The 7,154-nt window shown below is 47.9% G+C and overlaps 1 protein-coding gene across 6 annotated transcripts in view; it reads right to left on the reverse strand.

Annotated features, from left to right (window-relative positions):
- Window positions 1–7,154, reverse strand: part of Tango2 (transport and golgi organization 2 homolog) — a 39,112-nt gene that overhangs the window by 27,658 nt on the left and 4,300 nt on the right. The window contains exon 1 of one of the 6 annotated variants that reach the window (XM_023711615.1): window positions 4,206–4,307. The exons of the other annotated variants lie outside the window; for them this stretch is intronic. The gene's annotated coding sequence lies outside the window, so the exon portion shown is untranslated. Of the gene's footprint in view, window positions 1–4,205; window positions 4,308–7,154 lie in introns of those variants that run through there. 6 annotated transcript variants of the gene reach the window in all.

Here is a 7,154-nt window from a genome sequence, read left to right on the forward strand (position 1 = left end):
CCAGCAGATCCATGAACTGCTCTGTCCAGCCATGTCACAGAATCACTTGGGAGCTGGCATGCATTGCCACCTCTGTCTTTCCTCCTTAGGGCACAAGCAGGGGGACAGGACAGCAACCTTCTTTCCGGTCATGGTGGTCTCATTGGTGGCACTGTCTCAAGAGCAACTGCCACAACACGGGAGAACCTAGCCATGGCCAGGTCCATAGGGACGCAAGCACCAGATGGAAGGCTCAGATGAGGCCATGTAGGCAGCTGGGAGGAGACACACGATGGAGCTGAGAGCAGAGCTTGTCATACACCCAAACATCTCCACCCAAGCCAAGATGCGTGAATAGCACAGCACAGCACCAGGAATACAAGACTGAGTCACTGCAAGAGGAAGCATGCCACTTCATGCTGTGAGCCCCAAAAGACTCGTACTGCAGCCTGGCTGCTCTGTAAAGACAACCAGGGGGCTGGACCCATTGGCTTGTGCAGCTGGCACAGGCATAGCTTAGCTTTGCATCCTGAAGTCTTCTGGCTGGATTGCTTGTAACACCACTTCCCAACTCATAGGACCCCACCTGGCTATGCATGATAATTAGGTAATCTTTGTCACAATCAACATGTCATGAAAAAAGCTGACTTCTGTGCCCTTTGCCAACTGATAGCTTTTAGTTTGTTGAGGTGTTTTGTTTTGTTTTTTAGGTGCTGGAGATTAAACCCAGTGCCTCCCACATGCAGGACAAATGTGCTACCAATGAGCTACATCTTTGGGGGCTTTTTAAAATTTTATTTTGAGACAGGGTCTCACTAAGTTACCCAGCCTGGCTTCCAACTTGTAATCCTCCTGCCTCAGCCTCCTGAGGAGGTAGAATTACAGCCATCCATCACATCACCTGGCATGAAAACTTGTCTTAAAAACTACCTGACCTGGGCCGGGGAGATAGCTCAGTAGAATAAACACTTGATTGGCAAGCATAAGGTCCTGAGTTCAATCCCTGGTACCACAAAAAAAAAAAAAAAAACACCAAACTACCTGACCTAAGGGGCTGGGGAGATAGCTCAGTAGAATAAGTGCTTCCGTGGCAAGTGCAAGGGCCCGAGTTCAACCCCTGGTTCTGAACAAACAAAACAAAACAAAAACAAAAACAAAAAAACTACTTGACCTTTTCTAGAAATGAAGAAGAGGAACCAGTGCCAAATCCTGCCTGGAGCCCTAGAAGTATATTCTCTCTGAAAGTGTCCAGCTAGGGCTGAGACAATAGAAGGCAATAGGAGAGAAAGTCCTGCATCTTCTGCTGTGGTCTCCACAAATCTATTGTGTACCTCTGCCTGGTCAGAGTGGCTGTGTATAGTGCAAGTATGGCTCAGAAAACCGGAGCGCCCCAAACGCTCAGAAGAAAGAAATCCCTGGCCTTGTGTAGCATCTGAGAGGTAATCTGTAAGCCTCTGGAATGACCCTAGCAAGAGTGTCTGCACCATCTGGGCCTTGGGACGACTCCAGGTAGTCCCATGTTAACAATGCGACTTAAAGAGTGAACATATTGGGCCGGGGAGATGGCTCAGTGGAATAAGCACTTCCCTGGCAAGCGCAAGGGCCTGAGTTCAATCCCCGGTTCTGCCAAAAAAAAAAAAAAGAGTGAACATATCAGTTCACTCTCTGGGGGCCGGGAGACTAAGGGCAACCACACCGGCCAGTGGTCTGCCAAACCTACATGACCGCTCCCATAAAAACCTGAACACTTGGGCTGAGGTGAGATTTCCCATCAGCAATACTCAGGATATGTCACACAGCACTGCTGAGTAAATTAGTTACTGGCAACTCCACCAGAAAAGGATAACTAAAAGCTTGTGCCTCTTTTCTCCTGGACTCTGTTCTCTGTACTTTTCATGGTTGATTTATTATTTTTTTTCTTTTTTCTTTTTTTTTCTGTTTTCTTTTTATTAATTTGCATTAATTTTTTTTTTGTAATTGTAGTCACTCTATTTTTATTTTTATTTTTTTAATATGTACTGGGGACTAAACCAAGGGACTGTACAGTGCTCTATCATTGTACTATCTATCCCCAGCCTTTTTAAAATTTTATTTTGAGGTAAACAGGGTCTTGATAAATTGTTCAGACTGGCCCAGAATTTGAAATCTTCCTGCCTCAGCCTCCAGACCACCTGGGATTATGCACCATCATGCCCAGCCTCCTGATTTTAAACTGTATTCATTTACTATAATAAACTGTAGCATGAATGTAATGGCCTCTGCAATAAATGTAATTATTAAATATTGTAAACATGTACTAATATATTAATATAAAGGTTTTTTTGAGTTCACTGAGTCTTCCCCTAAGGAATCACTCAAGCTAAAGGTGGTCTTGGAGTCTCTCAATAATACTGTGACTAGCCAGGACACAGTGGTGCATGCATATAATCCCAGCATTCAGGAGGCTGAAGCAGGATTGCTGTGAGTTGAAGGCCAGCCTGGGCTATATAGAGCGACCCTGTCACAAAAAAACCAAAATAAACAACAATAATACTATTATTACTATAGCTGCACTAGAAATGAGAACATGGTGGCTCAGAGGCGAGCACACTGAGCTAAGGTCACACAGGCCTCTGGATGCCACTCCAATCCTTTCTACTTTCCTCTCCATCTTCTTCTTTTTTTTATTCTTTTATGGGGGGGAGGAAAAAAATTTAAAAAAAATAAAAAAAAACACCCTTCTTTTATGGGGGGAGGAAAGGGGGGAGAAGAGGGGAGAGGGGGGCAGAGGGGAGGGAAGGGGACTCCTCTCCATCTTATGAGCTGCTGAATTGATCACACTTCTCACGAGAGGCTGGACACCAGCGCTTGTTAACAGATTCCACTCCACACAGACTGCTTCCCCAGCCTGGCATCTTGTGTTCTGTTATACCTGCTTCTCTGCCCCAGTGAGACATCGTCTTCAAAACCCCCTAAAGAGCCAGAGGCTCTGTTGCTGCAGGTGATTTCTTTTTTTATTTTTATTTTATTTTTTTTAAATTTATTTATTTATTTGTGGGGGGGGCAGCTCAGCCCACCAGGGGGCGGGGCTGGCAGGAATGTGGTGCTGGGGGATTGAACCGCAGTCCCTGAGCTTTGCTAAGCTTGTTCTAAGTAGGTGCTTTAGACCACTGAGCCATCTCACCAGCTCCCTGCAGGTGATTTCTGATTATGAGCTGTCTGATTAAACCAGACCCAGCCTGCATGGTTGACCTCCAGGTGTCTGGAAGTGCCACTTGGTGTATGGCTCTCCAAGGGGCAGGGCCAACCAGGACCCACTACAGAAACTGAGCAGAAAGTTGTTGTTGTTGTTTTGTGGTTGATTCAGACCACCCTGGGGGAAGGGCTGGTGCAGCATGTGGTGCCAGATCGAACCTTGGTCCCTGCATGCTTGCTTAAGCAGGCACTTTAGACCGCTGAGCTATCTAGTGGGTCCCAGAAAGTTTTTAACTGATTGGGCATTAGGGAAGTTTTTTTTTTTTTAACCTTTTGTTTTGTGTGTGTGTGTGTGTGTGTGTGGTCAGCTCAGCCCACCAGGGGGCGGGGCTGGCTGGCATGTGGTGCTGGGGGATTGAACCGTGGTCCCTGTGGTTTGCTAAGCTTGTTCCAAGTAGGTGCTTTAGACCACTGAGCCATCCCGCCAGCCCCATTAGGGAAGTTTTTATAAGCAAAGTTACAGTCCATTTCTAAGTCAGATTGGTCAAGATTTCTCCAGAATTTACAATACACACATCATTTTTTAAAAGACCCATTCCCTCCTCCTCCTCCACCACCAGAGCCCTAGTATACCCTCTAAGAGACCACAGCTGACTGGTACCCTGGTCCACAGGGCTGCCTGTCTGCCAGAGCACACAAGGACTTAACAGACACACAATCGAGACATGTCAGCTGTGTGGTATGGCTGAAGTTAAGCTCAACTCACACAGACACCATCACAAAGGATGTGTTCCTGTGACAGACAACACTTATTGCCAATAGGGGACCCTAGTTCTCTACAGTCTGCCCTTGGTCGTAGAGCTGCCCTGTCTGTCTGACTCACCACTGAACAGAGTCCAGGTGCCATGGCTGGTTCTAGGCACTGGGCCAGACACTCTGCCACCCTTCAGGGCCCAGCTCCCACTAGGACAAATGCCCAGAGGACAGGTGGGCCTATGTTCAGGGAAGCCCAGGAATAATCCCATTTGGTACCTGGCACTGCCTTCACTGACCTTGTCAAGGAAGTGAAGGGTATGGTCACCCACATTGAACTGTGAATGCTGCTAGGCTCTTGCAGGGATATGACACAGGTCTCTCCCAGGAAGGAAATGCTCCAGGGCTTTCTGCACACACCTGAAGTCCCTTGGTACACTTGGATTCCAGCCAGAAAGATCTGTAAATTGTGAACATAAAGAAAGACCTCTTCACATAACCAAGAGCTCCCTGTCCTCAAAGAACCCTAGTAGAAGTCTTCCCAGACTTACAGCTCAAGCTCCTCAGGCTTAGCAACCCAGTAATTCTGTAAAACAGGAAGAAAGCATCCTGGATTTGGCTCCAGTTAATCTTAGTGCACAGTGCTGGCTAGGTAGGACAGCTTTCTAGGCACTTCCAGCCCATCCGCTGACCGTGCTTTTCAGAACTCTCCTGGCCTCCATCATCCTCTGCCCGCCTTCTGCCTCTAAAATCTAACCTCCTTGGGAGCACTTCTCCAGCCTGGGGCTTCTTATTTCTCTTCTAAATACTCGGGTGTGGTGGCACACCCTGTACTCCCAGCACTCAGGAAGCTGAGGCAGGAGGAACTCTTGCAAGTTTGAGACCAACCTGGGCTACAAAGTGAGCTCAAGGCCAGCCTGAACTTCATAGCAAGACCCTGTCTCAAAAAGAAAAAAAGAAGAAAAAAATCCCTCATAGGGACCAGTGGTTCATTACTAAGAGCCAAGTGGCAAGAGGCCAAAGCTCTTCTCTAAGGATGAGACTCTTAAGTGAGCCTAGCCCTAAACCTCATTCTGTGCATCATCTAAGAGGAGCATCATAAAGAAAACAGACTCACAGACACATAGACAAGCCTAGCCAAAGACTTGGCAGATGCCAAAAGTACATGGCAGTCCCTGGTAACAGCCAGGTGGAGATGAGACTCAGCATTCAAAACAATGGGGACAGAGGCTACCAATATGGCAGAGGTCCACTGGGAGAGGAGGCAAAAGGGGTCCAAAGGCCATGTCAACCGGGCTTTGCTCTCACTGCCAGGTAAAGTGATGCCAGTCTCTGAGGGGACACAGGACAAGCCTCAGTGCTGCAGGGCGTAAAAGGCATCACGGTGCCACTCCTATGTTCTCTAAACCCCACTGCCTCTCAGAAGCCAGCAGGCACCACACATGGACCATGCCACCCACCCACCTCACACTGACCAGCTCTACCTTCCTCAACATTTGTACTAAGTAAGAGTCTGTCCTCGCCCTGTTCCCTCACACTCACTGCTATAACCAGCAGCTCCCAGAGCCAGCAGGGTTTGGGATCGTTGCTCCCATTCCCTGGGCACTCAGAAACATGTTCTTTCTGGGCCCAACTCCAATGAGATACTCAGGCAGAAGCCCCATCTGGAGGGCTGTGTGCACTAGCTAGCTTTCTTAGCACATGCGCATGCATTTGTATGTTGGTTGGGGGCTGGGGAGAAAGCTCAGTTGAATAAGAGCTTGCCTGGCAAGCACAAGGACCTGAGTTCAATCTCCAGCTCCGCAAATAAAAAAATAAAAAATAAAAAAAAGAAGACGACGGCACATGTGGGTTGTATCCTGTAAGCACACCTGGCCAAGCTCCCTCAAACATTCAGTGCCAGAACCTGACACCAGTTATGTGGTGGCCAGAAATGTTCTCACCGTGGTTTTGCTGCCAACCCTTAGTGCCTAATTATCTTAAGACCATTGTTGACCTGCCTGTCCTTGCCCATGGAACACAAATTTGAGTACTAATTCTTAGGCCTTTGTTTCATGAACCTGTAGCATGGTTGGTGGGATGTGAACAGCTACATGCTTGCTTGTCCCACGACCTGTAGCTGCTTTCTTTCTTTCTTTCTTTTTGTGGTACTGGGGATTGAACTCAGGACCCTGTGCTTTCCAGGCAAGCACTTGTTCTACTAAGCTTTCTCCCTAGCCCATGCAGATGCTTTCTCCCGCCCATCCCTGCCTTCTAGCTTTACATGTGGAGTTGCCCAGCAAAAGTCTTCTCTTACAGCAAAGTCTGCCATCTTTACACAGTTTGCATACCATCTTGCCAAAGGCTTTTCCTATCACCAAGGCCTTCCCTGTTGTATAGCTGTGTAAGGATTTAGGTCTTGTCTTGCCTTATCTTTTTTTGCCTTATCTTACTTTGTCTTAGGCCTGTCTGCCCATGTGAATGATGCAGAGTAGGAAACCATCTGTGCTACCCAAACGCACATTCAATCCTCCCTAGCATTCTCTACCTTTGTCACATCCTGGACTCCCTGTCCCTTGGGACCCTCCATGTCATATGGCCTCAGATGCCACAGTAGTTACCTTAGTCCCAGTGCACACCCTGGAAAGCATTTCTGTCTTGGGTAGTCACAGATGTTACAGTTTGACGTGGCTTGAATATGCCTGCAAACTCAGGGTCCCTGTGCTACGAGCTTGGTGCCCAGTACGGCACTGCCGCGGGGCAGTGAAATCTTTACCAGGTGGGGCCTAGTAGGAGTTCCTTAGGTCATTAAGTACACCGATCGTGGGAGGGACTAAAGTAATTCTCATGAGACACCTGAGCTCTTGAACGACCAACTTGTTATAAGAGCAAATCCAAATTTGGTTTCCTGTTTGGCTATGTGATCACTTCCTCCCACACATTGTGCCCGCATTGCCATCTGCCACAAGGTGACCTTGCCAAGGGGGACCCTTGCCAGAGCCTGCACCATGTGGCTTGGGCTTTCAGCCTCTAAAACAATGAGCTAAATAAGTATGAGCTGAATAAAGTTAGTCTGCAACAACAACACAGACAATGAAACTTTTTAAAACCCTGGTTAGGGGCTGATGAGATGGCTCAGTGGTCTAAAGCACCTACTTAGAACAAGCTTAGCAAAGCACAGGGACCGCGGTTCGATCCCCCAGCACCACATGCCAGCCAGCCCGGCCCCCTGGTGGGCTGAGCTGGCCACACACACACACACATAAATA

The sequence above is a fragment of the Octodon degus genome, unplaced genomic scaffold (genome assembly GCF_000260255.1).
Source record: "Octodon degus isolate 3935 unplaced genomic scaffold, OctDeg1.0 scaffold00021, whole genome shotgun sequence".
NCBI lineage: Eukaryota > Metazoa > Chordata > Mammalia > Rodentia > Octodontidae > Octodon > Octodon degus.